This window comes from Saimiri boliviensis, chromosome 5, assembly GCF_048565385.1.
Source record: "Saimiri boliviensis isolate mSaiBol1 chromosome 5, mSaiBol1.pri, whole genome shotgun sequence".
Taxonomy (NCBI): Eukaryota; Metazoa; Chordata; class Mammalia; order Primates; family Cebidae; genus Saimiri; species Saimiri boliviensis.
Window position 1 is genome coordinate 18,340,227 of NC_133453.1, and position 11,173 is coordinate 18,351,399.

Here is an 11,173-nt window from a genome sequence, read left to right on the forward strand (position 1 = left end):
ATTTGCCCTACTTAAGTTTTTCCTTGGAATTATACACCTTTTTTATGGTGACTATCATGTTCACCAAAAACAAGGGTATGCCACAAGGGTAGCCATGCCACAGATAAAGCCGAGAAGCAAAAAAAAAAAAATCCACATCTGTCATCCCGAAGGAACAAGATTCCTACCATTAGAAAACTAATTCAAGCCTTAAAAATGAACAGAATGAGCATAGGCTGTGAGTAACCTCACAACCCCTCACCCACTAGACTGCTCTCTCACCCCATCTTGGCCACCAACTCCCTTGCGGTTTCTTCTCTTGCCCTCTGAAAGCCTAGTCCCAGGGAGAAACGTTTCTGTAACAACCACGTCCTTCCTGGAGGACTCCTGAGCTCTCGCTGTCCTAGACTCTAAAACACGACAGCTCTTTGCAGATTCACTGCATTTTCTTCACTCCTACCCACAAGGCTGCCAGCTGGACAGTTTCACAGCCAGGACCAATGCCACACATTTGCAGGACCCAGACTTGGCTGAGGCCTGCCTAGACAATGCCTACTGGCCCCTAGTGACAGGCACTTTATGCATCTTTCACTGACTTCTCACCTCATTCTACAAACATCTAAGTCCAGAACTTTGTTCACTCTCCTCCACTCCCTTATCTAACCATCGCCTTGATGACCCCTCATCTGGCTTTCTTTGAGTAGAGCCCAGCTATACCGCTTCGCATTTGACTCCTGCCACTTGGCAGGATTCAACTGTATCCGTAACTACCCCTCTATCTCTAGTCCCCTCCCCCTCCTCCATCAATGCATCCTGCATCCACGTTGCCAGTGTGACACTGCCACTCCCTTATAACCCATATTTCACATCACTCCTCTCTTCAAGAGTCTCAATTCCCTCCTTACTGTCCAAAAGAAAATACAAAGGAAGAAATTTTAAAAAAAAAATCTAAACTCCTCTGCCAAGCACTTAGGGCTTTCCACAACTTGAAGTCAGCTCACTCTTCAACTCTCACCTTCCAACTCCTTATTTCACACACTACATCACAAATCAATTCCATCCACCTCTCTGCCTCCCTTACCTGTCTTCTCTGCCTTTGCTCACTTTGCCCTGTTAGTTCTACCTGGATGTCCTTTATTCTTCTGCATACATCCTAAGTCTACTTATCTCTTTGCATCTAATTTGATTAGGTATTCTTTGAGATCCAAACCTCCACTGGCCCCAAGCCTAGCCTGAGCTTTATCCATCCACTGACCCCTAAGGGCCAGTGGATGGATAAAGTTCTCTTATAGTGCTCATTTTCTTTTGTGATTATTTGTTAACCTATTGTACATCTCAACATAGAATACCCATAAGCTCTAACATCAGCGAAACTGTCTGCCTCATTCGTCACTCCATCTATTTACTGCCCACTGCCTCTGAGTTGGTTTACATGAGAATCTTGTTTATTGAGATGTCAAAAGAGGAAGAGACTCATGCAAATATCCCAGTGAATTCCATGTAGTAAACACATAAATGAACACATGGAGAAATGCACAAACCTAACTGATAAATCATCAAAGACACCTAAGAAATAAATACGGCACAGGTAACAAAAATCCTGAGACAAGTAAAAGAAAGAGGGTGAAACGGAGGTAAAAAAAGAACAGAGATGAAGAAGCAGATCCCTCTTCAACCCCCCAAAGCAAGAAAAGATTAGACAAAAAAAAAAAAAAAAAAAAACCCAGAAGTCCAGATAGACTAAATGGCACAGCCAACGCCACATCACCAGTCTCAATAGCAGGGTTACAAACAACTCAGGCAAGACCTTCAATGCTCCTCCTGCAACAACTCAGAGCCCACTCAATTCTCTTCATTTGCTGGCTGCTAGTTCTCCCTACCTTTTCCTAGAAGCTTTAATTCATTCAACAACTACTCTCTGAGTTGAATGAATAAATAAATGAGGTTATGCTAGGTCTTGTTTCTGCCCTCCCACGGGATGTGATTTTCCTCACAACTTCCTTAGTCCTCCTAAGCAGTTGATGGATTTAGTTTTGTCAATCCTGTTCTTCCAAACTCCACTTCCTCACAACTCTTTCTTCAAATCTAACATCAGTCTCATTTTGCTCAGCTGACCATTCCATGGCTACCTTGACAAAGCATGACCTCTCTGGTCTCTATACTGCTCATTTAACTTTTACAACATCTCCTCGGTAACCTCATATGGCCTAAAAACTCTTGTCCTTACAAAATTAATATTTCCTAGTCCCCTTTAAATAATGTGTATCTTTATTAATATAATAGGTTCACTCACACACTGAATTCAGAGGGTCTTGTTACCATTTACCAAAAGACTACTTGTGAAGGGCAGAGAAGGGACAAAGAAGAAGGAAGAATACACATATGGGGAAAAAATTACAAGAGAAGACAGGGAAGCCAGACAGATGAAGGAAGCAACTAACATTAAGTCTTGATAACCTTGTGAGGTAAGAATTGAAATCTTTATGTTACAGAAATTGAAATGGAAAGCTGAGAAAGGCCAAGTCACTAGCTCATATTTACCTATCCAGCTTTACATACATGGATGCCAATGGTTCCTTCTCCACTGAACACAAGGTTGATGATATAGGATAATATACTTAGAAACACCATCTGAATCATTATCAGGGTCATATTACAAAAGATATTTAAAACTAACAAGAGGAGACCCTTGTTAATTATTTGAGAATTTCACCATTGCAACCCACTTTCAAAATGCTTTATATATATTTCAAAAAAATCAAAATAGGATAAAAACTAATTTTTTTTTTTCCCTAAAAATGGAGTCTCCCTCTGTCGCTCAGGCTGGAGTGCAATTATGTGATCTCAGCTCACTGCAACATCTGTCTCCCAGGTTCAAGAGATTCTCCTGCCTCGGCCTCCTGAGTAGCTGGGATTACAGGCACCCACCACCACAACCAGCTAATTTGTATTTTTAGTAGAGAAGGGATTTCGCCATGTTGGCCAGGCTGGACTCAACTCCTGACCTCAGGTGATCCGCCCACCTCAACCTCCCAAAGTGCTGGGATTACAGGCATGAGCCACTGCACCTGGCCAAATCCTAAATTATTGAGGTTAAAATATAACAAAATCTAGTTAACGTCCCTCAACTTACAGTTTGCTACTGTTTACAGTATCTCTTCCCAATCTCCACTAACAAATAGTTATAACACATCAGACATTTCCTTGAGTCATAGATGTGTGAAAATAATGCTGCAAAAGAGAAGGTAACAACACAAACTGAGAAGACTTAGAAAATACTGCATACTCTAACAATAAATAAAACTAATAAAAACAGTTAATATGTGTTGAATAATGACTATGCCAGACACCTCATTTGAATCTCACGACAATCTACTGGTCGATTTCTATTATTATTTCTATTTTACAGATGAAGAAATTGAGACATAGAAATTAAATATGCTGCCCAAAGACACACAGCCAAAAAGCAGAGCCAGGATTTGAATCCAAGCAATCTTAACTCTGAGCCTATGTTCCTACCCACTAAACTGCAATGAAAAAAAGTACACTACATTTAGAGGAAAACATTTAAAGGAAACAAACACTAAAATACAGAATTAGCTAAATCAAATGTACATTAACACAGACACATTTCCCAAGAGAAAGAGTACCTGTGAATTATCCCTACATTCATGCATGGAATTATAAGTAAAATAATATATTCCTGTAAAATATCTACTAAGATATTTCTGTATTTTAAGATATTTTTATTATTTAAAAAAAAAGCAAAGGAAGTTAACTTAAATAAAGGTTACTAAAATGAGTCTTGGAGGAAAAGTGCCCATTACAGTTTTACACTGTAAGTATAATGGACAAAGAAATGTACCTTAGGTCAAATAATGAAAAGATTATAGGAGAGCAGAGACAAGAATGAAAAGAACAAAGAAAAAGGAGCACAGGTTAACTACAGTGTCAAAAATTAAAACTGACAAAGATTTGTGTTTAATATGGTAATAATGTTTGTAGTAACAAAAAAAATGGAAACAGCCTAAAGTCTATCAACAGAGCAAAGGGGAAATAAATGTGGTATAGACCTAAAATGTAGTAACATGTTGCAGTAAAAATAAACGACATAAAACGACATGAACCCACAGTGATAAACTGAGTTGAAACTCAATTCATGAAACCACACTGATAAGTGATTTTGAGTGGGAGTTTAAAAAAAAAAAAAAAAAAAAAAAAAAAAACAGCATGTTGAACAAGAATATATACAGTGCCATCGATATAAACTTTAAGAATATACAAAACAATACTATATACTGTCTAAGGAAACACATATGTGTAATAAAACTGTAGAATAATACACAGGAATAATAAACACCAAATTCAGAGCAGTAGTTAACAGTAAGATCTGGGAGAAAGGAATGGGTTTAAGTGGATTAAATTTTATGAAACACTTTTCAAACATACAGAAAATGTGTCTATATTTTAGTCAAAAGACAGAAAAGAAAATGGAATTAGCAGATTATGGGATCCCAAATTCCTTTATATTCCAATCTAAAAATCAATGATAACAACTCCTGTGAAGAAACATTAAAGGGGAAAGTATCCTGAAGCACTTCATTTAAGTCCAAAAAGGAAATTTTAGGCCAGGCATGGTGGCTTACGCTTATAATCCCAGCACTTTGGGGGGCCAAGATGGGCGGATCATGAGGTCAGGAGTTCGAGACCAGCCTGACCAACATGGTGAAACCCCATCTCTACTAAAAAAATACAAAAAAATACCCAGCTGGGCATGGTGACGGGCACCTGTAATCCCAGCTACTCAGGAGGCTGAGGCAGAAGAGTCACTTGAACCTAGGAGGCAGATGTTGCAGTGTGCTGAGATCCTCCTACTGCACTCCAGCCTGAACAACAGAGCAAGACTCTGTCTCAGCCTGAACAACAGAGCAAGACTCTGTCTCAAAAAAAAAAAAAAAAACTAGTTAAGTTCTATTTCCTTATGATTTCCCTCTGTATTTAAAAAATAAAAACTAAAAGCTTGAGTTTTATTTGGGGCAGCAACTTTGTGTGATTAAAACACACATAAAATTGCCCCTAAATGTCATCATAGCTCCTTTCCCTATACAATCATGCCTTCGGAGGTTAATAGGAACTTCGAGTGAACTGTCACTCCGGAGAAAAGATGCAGCGCCCAGATTAAGAAGATGGACTCGAACCAAACTGCCTGGCATGAAATCCAGCACACTTAGCACACTTTTGCACAAGTCACTTAAGTTCCTCTGTGCTTCAGTTTCCTCATCTGCAAAAATAAGAATGCATAAAAGAACCTATTTCATAAGGCTGAGATGAAAATTAGAACAGCACCTGGCCACAGTTTACTATAAAGGTATCAGCTATTATCCTTATTCCAAAGACCATTCATTTAGAAAAAGAAAAACTACGCTTTGTCTCCAAAGAATATAATCAAGTTCAGTTACTTTCTGCATCCAACAGAGGACTAAAAGTTGACCATGACAGGACAGGGGAAAATGTGCAGCTTTTCATGGCTTGAGCAATCAATGTTAGGGTAGTAAGATAAGCAATTTATTTCTAACAATATTCTTTGATAGTGTTACAACATCGCGCGCGCGCGCACACACACACACACACACACACACACACACACACACACGGGGGTCCAAAATCAAGGTAAAACATTCTATTTCCTGGCTCCCTGTTGACCTAGCAAAACTCCAGTTCATCTTGGAAAACCTAGTTCAGCTATCATCTCCACTAAGAAGTCCCCCCTTTTCCTTCCCTACTCTGGGCCTGCTCTGCACTTTTTCTGTATTTCCCAGCAGCTTCCACTACTGCACTGATTATACCATGCTGCAATATATCTGCTCATATGCTTCTTCTGTTATGCCACACTGTAATTTGTTCATATACCTCCTTCCTGTGAATTGTAAGCTCCTTAAGAGCAGGAACTTGCTCAATCATTTCCAAATTCCGAGTAACTTGCAAAACAGACACTAAACAAATATATGAAGGAATGAATGAATCCTTAATAACAAATACCTTCACAAACAAGAAGAAACCAGTGGCGACTTCCCAAAAGGTTGGTTATTTAAGTATCTTCAATTCTAAACAAAAATTAGCAGATCAACTGAAACCACTGAATCATCCAATTCTTTATCTTTCAAAATGGTAAACATCAAAAGTATGTATGTAAACATATTCCAATAACAGAAGCTAAATTTTAAATAAAAAGAAGAAATAAGGCACTTGTGATGTCAGAAAAACAAAGTCTGAAAGCATTTTTCTAATGAAACCAAAAATAAACATGTAAGGAAGGCATCACAGGATTTAACATTTACAATGTCTCCTTTTTCAGAAAATAAACTATCATCAGAAGTCAGATGAAAACATATATTCTATTGAGGTGGATGAAATTAAGACTGAGCCATATTTTTTTTTTTTTTTTTTTTTTTTTTGAGACGGAGTTTCGCTCTTGTTACCCAGGCTGGAGTGCAATGGCGCGATCTCGGCTCACCGCAACCTCCGCCTCCTGGGTTCAGGCAATTCTCCTGCCTCAGCCTCCTAAGTAGCTGGGATTACAGGCACGCACCACTATGCCCAGCTATTTTTTTTTTTTGTATTTTTAGTAGAGACGGGGTTTCACCATGTTGACCAAGATGGTCTCGATCTCTTGACCTTGTGATCCACCCGCCTCGGCCTCCCAAAGTGCTGGGATTACAGGCTTGAGCCACCGCGCCCGGCCGCCACATTTTAATACAAACACACGATGCTCTTGTGGCAAAGTTTTCTAAAAGACTATGCCAGGAGTCAACTAAAATTAGGCTAATTTTTAGAAATTTAACAGTTCTTGATAATTTTTTGGAATCTGCTTAGGGCTCCATCAGTTACAGGCCTGTCTTCTGTTACTATGGAAGAGGTGTCCCTCTTCCCAGTGAAGACGCAGGCCTCACTTGTGCTTTGGATCCCAGCCCAAACCCATCCTTTCAGGAACTCTGCACAAACCCTTTTCTAGTCTATAGTTAACCACTCCCTCTCCACTGAGCCTTCCCAACAGCATTTAAACATGCTGAAATCAAAACTACTGGGAACAGTTTCCTATACTCGCTGTCTCCATTTTCCTCACCTCCCGCTGCTCCCCAACCCACCGCTACCTGCAGATCAGCATCTCTTTCAAAGGTCAACGGTGACTTCCATGACCTTCACCTTGCTAAATCCAATGGATGGTTCTTAATTCTTCTCCCATACGAGCATTCCACAGTACTGACTCACTGACCTCGGGGGACATCAGCTTCTGGACACTCTTGTCTCCTTTCCAAGCTCAACCTCCTCTGCCCAGCTCCATCCCAGGCCTCCTTCTACTCTTACTCTACAGCCTCCCCGTAGGCAGTCTCACCCATGCCTGTGATTTCAGCTCCTGCCTCTACATGGAGGGCTTCAAAATGGCAAATGGCCACGCCAATCCTGAGCACTAGGACAGTACTTCAACGGAGGCCTCAAAGGCAGCTCCAACTGAACACTGCCAAAACTGAAGTCATGCTATTTCCATATCCAGAACCTAGTTCTCTACCAGTAAGCCCCAGCTCAGTGAATAGCACACAAACCCCTTGAGTTGCATAGGTCTGAAATCTAGTAATCACTTGACACCTCTTTCTCCCACTCCTTATACTATTTAGCACCATATCCTGACAATTTTATATCTCCATTTTCTCCATATTTCTGTTTATCATATATGGCTCTTAAGAGGATCAAATGAGCCAACATAGGCTAATATTTTGAAAAATTTTTTTTAAAAACTTAAATTTGAGTATTAGTTTTTATTAATTGAAATCTCTTTGAAAGCAGGAACTTTGGCAAGTTCATCTTTTTTATTTATTCCACATGGTACCCCTAGGATGATGTTTTGCATGCAGATGGTCATTAAGTAAATATATTGCAAAGTATTATTTATATTGGCTTCATACATGTTCAACTGAGGCATTTATGTATTTTTAACAATCTGTAGTTCCCAATCCAGCCATCAAAAACTGATCTCCTAAGAGATGAGACTTTTAAGTTAAATGACCCTGTGAGGTATAAACTACAACGGATACTTTTGATAATTACGATGCTGCTTATTTTAAAAGCCTCTCACCCTTGGTCTAGCTTTCCTAAAAAAAAAAAAAAAAAAAAAAAAAAATCGAAATTCCATATGCAAGCCCAGATCTCACATAGAAGAGTCTTACTCCCCCTTACAGTTCATCTTCAGTGGGAGAAAGTATTAGAGGACTATTTAAGTACCCTGAAGGCAGACAGAATGACAACCTGAAAAAGTTGCCTATCTCACTTTCTTATCTTGCAATTTAAGCTGGGATGACATTCTGTGTAGGAAAGACACTGAAATGAAAAGAATTATTGTTACTCACATGTTCCCAAACTCTTGCGTTATGTACATAATTGCAGGCTCAGATTTCAAAACTGTCCTCTAGTAAAATCTCACCACATCAATTCAAAAATTGCTCCCTAGACTAGATTTCCATCTGCAACATAACCTTGCTCATAATCCTCATTCACACAGTACTTTGCCTTCATCATCCCTATCAAACTTGCAACTACCCATTCATTGTATGACCATTTGCTTCTTGTTTATTTTTTCCTCTATTCACGAATGTATTCCCAGCACCTAATAAGGTGCCTGACATAGAACAGACATTAAATGGCTCTAGGTGAGGCAATTAACTGACTGAGGAATGAAACAGTCACTTAACTGAAACCGAACAGCAGGGAAGCACATAAGCAAATGAAACAGATCTGGAGGCTTTATGATCTGACCCTCACCCCAACCAGACAGAGGATGATTTTCCCCTCACAAGTTGTGCATCCTTCTTTTCTCCCATTCTTCCCTTCTTCCTTCGAGGAGAATATTTCAGACTTTCAGAATATTTAAGCTTTAAGTCACAGAGTCTAAACATCTGACAAATTCAGTAACTGAGATCCAAAGATATGAGGTGACTTGTCACCCTGACCCTTAGATCCAATGGAACACTCCGCCCCTACACCCAGTATCATCCTACAAAACCAGTACTTTTTATAGAAAAGAGAAACCAGGAAAAGTCTGAAAACACATGCGAAAATTACAACAGAAGCTTTACTCATCCCCGAGTCTGAGAAGTGCACCGAAAAATGCCAGAAAACAAAACAGTCTGTGCAACAGAGTCCCATGTCACACCACCTCTCCCCTATAATAACCTTCTAATACACTTTCAGGAGCACCCTTAACTCTCAGAAATAATCTGGGGAAACAAAATAGGTTGATGATCATGAAAGAAGGTACCAAACTGTGTCTCTCCTGACCACCCAGACTAAAATCCACTGTGGAAACTATTCAGCCAGCCACCAAGGAGAGGCAGCAAAATACAGTGGTTAAATTTACGAGCTCCAGATTTACACAGGCCTGTGTGAATCCCAGCTTCTTACTAGCTGAGATCTGAGGCAAGTTAATACGTCCAATCTGCAGTTTCTCCCGCTGTAAAATGGGAATAACCCCCACCCCGGAGGGCAGTTAATAGTGTAAAGACACGGTACATAAAGCTCTCCAAACAGTGCGTGGCATGTAATAAATGCTCAACAAATATCAGCTATTTGTCGTTCTTTTCAGCTATAATTTAGATCACAAAGCCCACTGCAGCTCTAGCTTCCATGTAATTTTAAAGACATTCCTCCAGCCTTTTCATTTTCGAGGGGCCTTATATACAACAGCTTAGGCCACATTTTCTATTATCAGGCCACCTGGGCAAACCATTTAAAAATCTGTGCCTCGGGCTCCTCGTCTGCGAAACGAGCCTGATAACACCTACCCCACAGGATGGCTGGTAGTGAGCACTCTCTGAGTTACCCATCCTATCACCAGTGTGTGATTAAAACGCACTTGGGGAAAAGTAAACCTGCAACCCTCCACCCCGAACATCAGTCTCAAACCCAGTCCCATCACCACGATAGTGTCCAGAAGCAACCGCCAAGGTCGACGCACCTCACGCACCCAATTTCTTCTCACCCCACGCAGCCACAGCTCCTCCCACCCTGCCAAGCAAGGGTTTTCCGAAATCGCAGGGCTGAGTCTCCTCCCACGGACACCGCACTGCTGGGGCCGCGGCAGAGGCCCCCCTAATTCAAGGGGCCTGTCCCCCGCCCCGCCCCACTGCGCCCCACTGCGCTGGGAGGCACGCAGAGCATCCTCCCACCCCGGTCAGCGCCGCCCCACGCCGCTCGGGCTGCAGCTCCCGGCTCGCGTGAGCCCTGGGCCGAGGTCCCACGTCAGTCGCTTCCCAGACCCCAGCGGGCCGCCTCCCACCCTGCGCGCCGCTGCTCCCGGCCCCGTGGGCCGCCCTCGCGCTCACCCAGCAGCCAGGTGCGGCGCCGACGTCGGGGTCCCGGATCCCGAGGCCGGGGCGCCCCTCGGGCCCAGCCGAACCGCACGCGGAGGCCGCGCCGCCAACCGGCTCCCACCGCTCCCACAACGGGCGCCGCACTCACCGCGACACCGGGGTCCGGGTTCCTGCGGCCTCGGGCCCACGCAGGCCTGGATGAGCCTCAGAGCGTTCACGCCCCGCGCCGCCGCCCGTGGACCCTGGCGCAGGCGTCGGGGCCGCACTGCGAGAGGACGAACGTCTGCGACCCAGTGCGCCGCCTTCTCGTCCCTGCCCCGGACGCGGCAACAACGGCTGCGTTGCACCCGGGCGCCGGCAGAGCAGCGTCTGTTGAGCGGAACCGCCTGGGACGCGCACTCCCGGCCGGCGCTCGTTGCATATGCAGAGAGGCCGCCGCCCATTGGCCCGCGGGCGGTGGCGCGTGCGGGGCTGGGCCTATCGAATTTGGGCCAGGGAGCTTGGCGCTGGCGGCCCGAGGCGGGGCGAGGTTACTACGGGTCATTTTGCGGAGCCGCCGCGGACCGGACCTGGCTGCAGCCTGAGCCTGGCGGAGGCGGGAGCGGGAGCGGGAACCGGGTCGGCGGAGAAGGAAGGAGTGCGGGTAGGAGCGGGCCGCGGGGATCTGCGGCAGCGACGTGAGAGGAAAGGCCAGCGCAGTAGGGTCTGCAGGAGCTCCGTCCCTCCAGGAAAAAACACCTCCCGTCCCCCCCAAAAAAATTGCAGATGCACAGTTATTGCTGTAATGTATAAATTTCAATGTAAATTATGAAATGATATACATAGTCTTTTTC

The 11,173-nt window shown here is 43.2% G+C and overlaps 1 protein-coding gene across 6 annotated transcripts in view; it reads right to left on the bottom strand.

The window, feature by feature from the left end:
• The window catches only part of ACSL3 (acyl-CoA synthetase long chain family member 3), a 77,026-nt gene extending 66,282 nt beyond the window's left edge, over window positions 1–10,744 (bottom strand). For all 6 annotated transcript variants that reach the window (XM_039469818.2, XM_074398963.1, XM_039469817.2 and 3 more), the window contains exon 1: window positions 10,489–10,744. The gene's annotated coding sequence lies outside the window, so the exon portion shown is untranslated. The remainder of the gene's footprint in view (window positions 1–10,488) is intronic.
• Window positions 10,745–11,173: the final 429 nt, after the last annotated feature.